This window comes from Nestor notabilis, unplaced genomic scaffold (genome assembly GCF_000696875.1).
Source record: "Nestor notabilis isolate BGI_N333 unplaced genomic scaffold, ASM69687v1 scaffold3590, whole genome shotgun sequence".
NCBI lineage: Eukaryota > Metazoa > Chordata > Aves > Psittaciformes > Psittacidae > Nestor > Nestor notabilis.
The window spans coordinates 1-10144 of record NW_009909538.1 but is presented as its reverse complement, the minus strand read 5'-3'; positions in this window follow the sequence as shown (position 1 = coordinate 10144).

Here is a 10144-nt window from a genome sequence, read left to right as displayed (position 1 = left end):
CTACACTACACAATCATAGCCACTTTTACTCAATTTTTATTCATTTGTTGAAGGAATTCAGGCTTGCTTCAGGCACATTAGTAAAGTAACAGAGACCTAAGGAGCAGAAGGTGCATGGGAGCTGGGTCTGCTTCCATGATTTCAGCAGTAGCAAGTATACAGTGCCCTTATGCTTTGAACAGATACTTGTGCTTCTCTCCCTAGCTGCCTCTGCAAGGGAGCTGGGGAGAAAATGAGAGGGTTTTGGTTCCTGTACCCATCTGCGACTGAGAGGCACCAAAACAAAATGCATGTCATCACTAGAGAGCCAGCTCACCATGTGCTGCACTCTGGCAACAATTTTGGCTGTGGCATAAATGCTCTCACAAATGTGCTGGGTTGTGCTATCACCTCTAAGTTAGACTCATTCGACCACTGTTGCTTCCCTGCCATGTCCTACCCAGCTCAGCCATCAGCCCACTCTGTCCCAACCTGCTGTGCAAAGGTAGCTGTCCCAAAATGGAAGAAAAGATCCTAAAAAGCAATTCTCACTCTCTTGGGCCCTGCCCGGAAAGGTCACATACTTACAAAGAAAAAAGGCTCTTCCACCTTTGTTGTATTTGGACTTGGGCCTCATTTCCAGAATGGGGAGGGAGAACTACCTACAAATAATGATAATAGAGAGCTGCAGAGTTATCTTCTAGCCCACAGAGAATGCTGGCTGTTCAGAGTAGGGCTATGGCATGGAGCCAACTCCTGCCTTGGCAGAACAATATGAAGATACCAAATGCTTTTTTTTTCCTAGGACCTTCTTTCTCCATTACAGCTGCATAACCTTGGAGCCCTCCTGGATATCCCCCACTGCTTGAAGATAGTATGCCTGGAAATGTTTGCATTGCTTATCAAATAGGATGGGAACAGAACCAGACAGTAATTATCATATATTAATCTCTTTAAGCAAGGAATGCAAACTCTTCCCCAGGAACAGGGACAGAAACACCTATCTAGATTTAACCCTTAAAAAGCTTGTACTATCTTAAATTGGCAACCAAGTCAGCTCTATTGGGCCCTTCAGACAGTGCAGGAATCACAAGTACCTCTTCCCAGTTATTCTGATCTGCTGTGCATCAGTAATACTATCATGCTGCCACAATGCCACTATGAGGAGTATGTCCAGCTACACAGCAAGCTGGGCTTGCAGAGGAGGGGAACATCTTAGTGTAGTCCTCTCAGTGAGCTTAGAAGTAGGAAATGGGGTGTCAACAACTGCTTCAGTCTTTGAATACTCACAGTCTCTTAATAAAAGGTCTGGGGGTGTGGAAGTTGAAACATGAACTAGGAAATGGGTCGGTGCTCTTTATGCTGTTCATTTGTGATCTAGGAGTCACAGAGTCAGCACCATACAGCTGTCCTTCATGGGGCAAAAGATGATGGAGCTTGAGCCTTGGAACACAAATGGGCTCTGTGACTCAAAGCAAAGCAGAAGAGGTAAGTATATCACTGACAGTGAATAAGCACGAAGCCCATGTCCAGCAACAACAGTAAAGCAGCCCCAGCCCCTGATTTGCATGTGCAGATAACAACCACATACCTGTCAGCTACTACAAAAGGCAATTCTTCCCAAGTGACCAGCTCTTCTGTTTTTGGGTACATTCTTCTCTGGGAACAGTGGTGTCTGGCCTGTAATACAAACCAAATTTCACGGGGATCAATTAAAAGAAAAGGTACAATACCACACAGAATTAGATTTCTGGGGAAACTTGGGCATTACACCTCGCGGCAAAACTGTGAAGCTACAAGAAATGCCCCCACAGCGATCAGACCCTTACAGTGTCACTCATGCTGGGAGGGGGGTGTTCTTTTTCTCTTTGTAAGCTATGTCGTCCTTTTTTAAAAAAACAAACCTATTACAAATATATAAAATAAAATATGCTGCAACAGAAACATGTAAGCAGCTGTTAGAGGGGAAAGTCATTGAGAAAGACCCTAGAATGTAACTTGTTGAGCTTCTATTACCAATTGGAGCTGAGAAAAAAAGCTTTCACTTTGTATCCACAAGCTATAATCAATCATATGGCCAAAGGCCACTCTGTTGTTCTTGTGGCTGGGCTATGTGGAAAAGCCAGAGAAACAGAGGCTGTGAGAATGATGCAGAGAGTTATAGACAGTCAGTGAAATAAAGAGTAAAACAGTATCTACTTAACTATTATCTGCTTCTAAAGGAAAAAAATAAAAAAAACCCCAAACCTGTTAAATAAATTGTATTCTTGTGGTACAGGTCATTTCAAACAAAATGAGAAATAAAACACAGAATGTAAAAACTAACCGAGGTGGAGTAATGTTTATTATGTTCAGGAGCTGCTCTGTTCTGTCCCTCGGGGTTCCCCCACCCCATGGAAGAGGCTGGGGTGGGGGAAGGCAGGATTTGTACATGCTGCAGTACAGGAGGAGAGCCCCAGCCCCCTCAGAAACACTAATCTGGTGTTTACCCATAGCCAGAAAACAAGTTCTCGGCAAGCTTCTCCATTTTTGTGAGATAAGCGTTGCTGAGGGCTTGTTAGACAGGCACTGTTGTTAGTATCTGCCATGGACTGGTCTGTTTCTTCCACTTACCCATTTTTTCCCCACAGTCTGCACTTCACTGGTGCAAGGAATAAACATGAGCTAGTGATGAAAAAGCCTTGAAGTTGTTCCAGTGAAAAACAAGATCTCTAATCATAAAATAGACCACTGGCTGAAACCCAACAGTGACATCATGAGTGTTGCAAGTATTACAGCAGCATCCAGTGCTTATAAAGTGGGTGCAAGTGCTGAAGTCATGGCATTTGCATTGATCTGGTGGTCAAGCAGTGCAGGAGGGCAAGCTCATGTCTGCTTCAGAAAGCAGAAAAAACATTGTGGTAACTGGCGTAGAGATGTGAGAAACAAGGACCCCAGGTCTCTGACTTGAGCACAGACAGCATCACCCCCCGTGTAAGCATTGCCATCTCCACGTCTCACTTTTAGCCAACACTAAGGTCCTTCTTCCAGGCAATGGCACTCATTGATGACACATCTACACCAGGCAACCAAGAGGTGTCTCAGCCTGCCCTCAGGAGGAGATGGCTGTGAATTAGTGGTGGCCAGTAGGAAAAGCCATGAGATGATAGAAAAGAGCTTGAATGAAAAATGAAGATGAGGCACCACAGTAGGACTTCAGAGCAGACTTTGCCTCAGTTAAATATAGCACAGGGACAGCCAATCTGTGTCTTTGCGAAGAGCCGCAGTTTTGACAAGTTTATGTGGCACTGGAGCTACTGGTGTCATGAGCTCAGTAAGGGCAGCCACTGGTGTCTTCAAACACCATTCAAGGGATGTAAGGTTTCCTCGGTCTCTTACCTGTGAAGTAGCAGCTGCCTTCCTTACATTTCCTGGGCACTCTTCTGCACTGCATAGGCTTTTCAAGGCTTCCCTTACATTCCTTACGTTCCTTACTATTGTTCAGCCACTCAATAAAATTCAATAAAAGAGAGGGAGGGGGTGTCCTGATAGTAAGCATACTGAGCATTGGGAGAAACTGAGGACAACCTGAAATTTTTTCTTAGAGAAAAGCTTCACAGGAAATACTAGGAAAATACTCTAATTTTCTCCAATCCAATTAGTTGAAGAGGGAGGGAGGTTTCTTTCTTTACTGATCATAGGATCAACTAGATTGGAGAAGACCTTTAAGATCATCAAGTCCAACCCTTATCCCAGAGTCCACCACTAAACCATGTCACTAAGGTCCTCATCTAGTTTTTTTAAACACTATCAGGGACAGTGATTCCATCACTTCCCTGGGAAGCCCATTTGGAGAAGAAATTTTTCCTAATATCCAGTGTATTATGGATACATATATATATGTATATATATACATAATATAACAATGCACCTTGAGACCATTACCTCTTGTCCTATCACTTGTTACTTGGGAGAAGATCAGCCACCTTCTGGCTCCATCCTGCTTTCAGGTAGTTGTAAAGAGTGACAAGGTCCTCCCTGAGCCTTCTCTTCTCCAGACTAAACATCCGCAGTTCCCTCAGCCACTCCTCATAAGACTTACTCTTCAGACCCTTCACCAGCTTCAGTGCCCTTTTCTGGACCTGCTCCAGCACCTCAATATCTCTCTTGCAGCGAGGGGCCCAGAACGTAACACAGTATTTAAGGTGTACCCTCACCAGCGCTGAGTACAGGGGGATGGTCACTGCCCTGGTCCTGCTGGTTATGCTATTTCTGATAGAGGCCAAGATGCTGTTGGCTTTCTTGGCTACCTGGGAACAAGCTGCTCATGTTCAGCTCTGTCAATCAGCACCCCCAGTTCCTTTCCTGCCAAGCAGCTTTCCAGCCACTCTTCCCCAAGCCTGTAGTGTTGCATGGGGTTGTTGTGACCCAAGGGCAGGACCCTGCACTTTTTCTTGTTGAACCTAATCAATGTTGAGCTCTCTAAACACATTTCTCTCCCCCAAGTTAAAGTCATGTTTAACTGCTGGGGTATGTTCTTAAGCTCCAAATGTTAAAACATGATTGCAGTTGTTGTTTGTGGCTACCTGCACACAAAATAAAATTAAAACCAACAAGATTTTTCTCTTTCAGGCTAAGGTATCACAGAGGGAATCAAAGCAAATATTAGCTGATGTACAGAAAACTTCAGAGTTCAACTTCCAAGTACCAGGAAGTGGAGAGGTTATGCTGTGTGCCTGGCTTTCTTTACAAAGCCATTCTGTCCCACTGCAATGATCTGAAAGGACACTGTGGGAAAACATGAACATGTCTGCATAGGCATCAGCATTAGCCCAGCAGTGTGTTGGGGTGGCTGGAAGAGACAGCGGCTGATGAGTGACTGTGAGGAGCTAGGTTTATAAAGCACAAGGATGGTTCACCAAAACACAACAACCCTGATCCAAAACGCTGCTGTCAGCCAGCCAAAACCAACAGCCTTGCTCCAACAGAACTGCAGCCAGTGAGTCTCTATGTTAGTGCTAATCAGCTCTGAGAGGCCCATCATGCTTCTGGTCTTTGTGTGCTTCCTTCCACAGGGCCTGCATGAGGCTAGAAAAGTCTTCAGCTCTGAGAGTAGCAGTATCCAAATAATTGTAAGTAGGAAGCAAGATCATAACTGGCCAAAAGCTCAAACCATCTTTTGTAATAAAAACTGAGAAGACAACAGGTACCACTGACACATCACACTTCAGGCATCAGTACTTCACCGAGCCGCTCGTAAACCTAAACAGCCACGTGGCGACTGCAGCCTTCCCTTGGCAGCACACACAGCACATGCAGAAACAGCTCTACTGCTTCAGACCACAGACCCATTTAGGCCAGTGCTCCCTCTCTGCTGTAGTGGCTAGCAGCAGATGACCAAAGAACATAACAACAGGGCAAGGAAGTAAGTAAGTCTCCCAGTGATTTAAGGATCAAAGACTACCTGAGCTAGAGATGAGGCCTTTGCATTTAACAACTCCCAGTGATTTTTCTTACATTAATTTCTCCAGTCCCTTTTTTCAACCACAACAAGCATTCAGCTCCTGCAGCAATGAGTTCCATGGATCACTGCCTGAAGAAGTATCTCATTTGCCTGTTCTGAACATGCCATCAGCTCATCCTATTTCATGCTCCTACAGTTTGTATTATAAGACAAAACAAACAGTCCCCTGCTCACTTCTCCTTACCATTCACAGTGTTCTAGGTCTCTCGATTTTGCTCACAATCGTTTCTTTTCAGGGAAGAAGTAGAGCTGCCAGACACTCCTTCTCTGGGTATAGAATGCACCAATTAAAGTTAGGAAAATGTGATAATGAGGGAGGCAAATGGCTCCCTGCCACCGCATGATCTTGATGCTTTAAAGACAAGCACAAAACCCTAGTCCCTATCTAAGATACAGTGACAGACCTCTCTTTCTGTAGCTATCTACACACAAACATAAACACTCGTTGCATCTTGTAGTTCTGCATTCACAGCACTACTGAAGTTCATATTTACCTTCAAAATAGCTTAGAAATAAGATCAGCCTTTTTAACTTGTACTTTCCTAACAATAACAACAATACCAGATTGGAATCCTTCCTCCTTTACGTGGATGCGGCCTTTTCCCCAAAAGATCTTTTTAATCCCTTTCATCCACCTGAAACAGACAGAGAAAACTAAAAAGGCACCTTGGCCTTTCTCTGATATATTCCTTTTCTTATAACACAAAGTATTGTTCTAGAAACAGAAGATTTTAATGCATTCCTTGATGTATTAAATAAGAGATTTTTATTTAATGTATCACTTCCTACTGCACAATAAGAAAGTGATTTCTGTTTAGAAATCCCAGCTTGCTTAATTCAGAAATACCAGGCTCTTGCTTTTCTAAGTGCTTAAAATCAGCACATTGACCATTCTAAAAAAGTCCCGGAACCAAGTGCATTATTTTGATGAATGAAATTACTTTACATTTTGTTCTCTGATTTCAATAAACCAGCACTACATTTTCCATAAGCTTTATCATACACCCATGACGTAATTGTTGAATAATAAAAGGCAGGGCACTGATCAGAGAAGGAGAAGCCAGGAAAGAACAAACTAAGATCACTGCCTCAATTGGCAAGAATCAACACAAAATAAGGCAGCATTTAATAGATCGGTTAAATCACAGCGCATAAATCATGGTTTTGAGAGAGGTTAATTTACACTATATGCTAATTAAGTCAAGTGAAATACAGAAGTTATGAATAATCTCACTGAAGAGTGTTACACTTGGAAGGAAAACGATTTAACTGAAGCCAAAATTACAGTCACCTTCAATAATTACATTTCCAGCACTGTAAATTTTTTTCCATCACAACACTGCAAGTAATTTCGTATTACCATTTACATTATTAAACTCAAGCACATTAACTAAACTCTTGTTTATAGTTTTTGTCAGTGGTTAATGCTACTGCAAATTGATGATCCTTTGGGTCAGTCCTAGGAAGCACAATTTCATCAGATATTTTTCAATCTAATGAATTCTTGTAACCAAGCCTGGGGTAATCACTCATTTGTCCCAATTGTTTTTGTCATTTCCCCCACTGTTTTTGTCGTCACTTCACAAAAATACAGCAAAGTCCTAAGGGAGTGATACTTATGGGAACAGCATTAGCATAGGCATCAGCTTCTTGAGGCACTATCCCCAGCTCTTCCACTGCCTTGAGCACTTCTAGCTCAGACTCACTTTTTCTAGCTGCAGAAAATCCTGTAACACTACTGCTGCTTTGCATATTTCTGCTTTACACCACAACTCCATGAGAGGAGGCCCCTGGTTTGATCCAGCATGTTACCCTGACTAATCTTTGGCACATTTTTGTTCCTTCACTGCTGTGATAGTCTTTCCCCTACCTCCTTCTCTTGTCATATTTCTGGCACACTGCCCTCTGGGCGGGGAGGCCACCAGTGAGTTCTCAGTACCCTGTGGCCACTGACCACACTGAGCTGCTCCAAACCCCTTGCAGGATGGACTGTTCGAGCTCCCTTAAAAAACCAGTCCCTGTGGCTAGCAGGCAGCTCACTGTTCTGGACACCTTCCACTTGGAAGGAAGGTCACTCCAGGTAACCATGTTATTGTTTCTCATTGCTGGGGCTCTGCTAAGATGTCCTTTCCAGCCCTGCAAGTAATGCAGTGCCATGAAAGTGATGCTCACCGAACCAAGGGGAGGGCTACAGGACGGCTTTTGCAAAATGGCTGTTCTGTGACTGCCATTTGGACCAGGTTATCCTTCCCCTTCCCTCTCAATCTTATGTTTGCAGACAGGAATGAAGAACAGGCCTGAGACACAGTCCATGTGCTAAGATGTCCTTTCCAGCCCTGCAAGTAATGCAGTGCCATGAAAGTGATGCTCACCGAACCAAGGGGAGGGCTACAGGACGGCTTTTGCAAAATGGCTGTTCTGTGACTGCCATTTGGACCAGGTTATCCTTCCCCTTCCCTCTCAATCTTATGTTTGCAGACAGGAATGAAGAACAGGCCTGAGACACAGTCCATGAGTAGATTCGGCAGCTCTAGTTAATTAGACAAGCCATGCCAGACCAGCGAATACCACACTCACCTCAGGCTCCACTGCACAGCTGAAGAGAACCTCAATATCCTGCCTGCATAAAGCCAGCAAGGCCGTGCAGCAGGGGAGCACATAGCAACATGTGGTGTTGCCAGTGCTGAACTAGAACAGCTGCATTCTCAGGATGCTGCGTGCTCTTGGCAAAATAGTTATCAACACAAACTGAGTTACAGCAATTGCTTTTCACATGGACCATGTCCACTAAAAGGGACATCAATGACTAATTCCAGAATTTGTGATTACCCTGTATGTCAGGATATGTTGCTAACTATTTTACTCTTGTCAATCCGCTGGACAGTCTCACAAACAAAAAAGATAGCAGTAGGCTACCTACAGCTGCCTGATTGCCGTGCATCTTATTTATCCCAATACAAGGAATAAATAAATTACCCCCGAGTTGTCAGTTAGATGATACCATGCTAAGTGCAAACACTGTCACCTCTTGGTACCAGGTTCCATACTTTGCTGATTACATTTATCTCACACAGGTCATCACAGCAAATGCCCTTTTCACTGAGTGGCCCTACATGAACTGTTCATCTGGCAGAGAAGCATTACTCTTTTCAAAGATCAAAAGAGTCGAAGAACAGAAACTGCAACAGAAACTATCTGGGCTATGTCTGTGGGTAGTTGCAATTCAGCTGTGATATGCCAAGAGAGAGGGGCAAACCTGCACTGAGACAAGGTGAGCAGAGCTGGCTAGATGTCCTTCACAAAAAGTGTCCTGGTGACTTCCCAGCCATGATTGAGAAATTAGATAATCATCTATTCCACAAGCACTCATCAGATAACCAGCTACCCATCAGGTTGGGAACATGTAGTACCTCTGGAACAAAAAGGAGAGAAGAAATATGATACAATGATAACACAAAAAGAACATTAAGCAGCATGTCTGTGCTTCAGACTTGGCTGAGGAGTCAAATACCCTTTACAGTTAATCACAGAAGATCATAGAAACAACTAGGTGGAAGACATTTTTCCTAATATCCAAACTAAACCTCCCCTGGCGCAGCTTGAGGCCATTACCACTTGTCCTATCGCTTGTTACTTGGGAGAAGAGACAGGCATTACAATCACCTTTCACATAGTTGTAGAGAGCGATAAGGTCCCCAACGTAGTCATAAAGTGTCTAATGCCTGCACACCTTCCGAGACGAGCAGTACAACTAAGTAGTCTCCCAGAGGGGATTCACAGCAATTAAAAAAGCTACAGCCAGACACACTTTGATGCAACTTTATCTCAAGCCAGAAGCTGTTTGGGAGAAGAAAACTGCACAAGGGGAACCCCTCCACACGGAAGCCCCATTAGGATGTACAACCAGCACTATGGGCACCAAACACACCAACTTCCCAACTTTTTTACTTTCCCGCTACACCACGCCCTTATACAGGCACACGTACAACTGTGTTCGTATGGATGGAGGTACAATCGTGAGCAGAAGCCACCGGCACACAGCCTGGGCTGACAGCACGGCCACCACCACCTGCAGCGGCTTATTCCCGGCCAAAGGCAACAACAGCTGCTCCGGCCGCACTTTACCGCCGACTCTGCTGGTGGGAGCCACGCTCACCACCACAGGCTGGGGTCTGGGGAGATCTTTATGCTTCACGGTTAGTGCTGCTAAGCACATTACAAAAACAATCTCTCTTCTCCCTTCACAGTCCCCAACCTCCACTTCTCAATGGGAGAAGGGAGATGTGGGTATAACATTATTTCCCTGACAGTCCACATCATAGGTATCACAGGATCATATCTCATGGCTAGAAAGGTTCCTGCCTTTGTGCCTAGATTCTGAGCTTTCAAGGAGAAAGGAGTGAGAGAAACAGGACAAGAAAAACATGATACAGTTTGTTCCTTAACTAGTTGGCATAACTAGCTTTACTGCCTGTTTCACATTCATCAGCCTGGCAGAAAAGCATGATACAGACATGAAGATTTTTGCTCTACCCTCACTATCAGCCCTTGCATCAGTGAGAGTGCAGTACACAAATGGGAGGACAACATGCTCCTGGCAAAGAAGGGGAGAAGCAACCACTAACAATGAAAAACACTAATCATAGAATCATAGAATAGTTA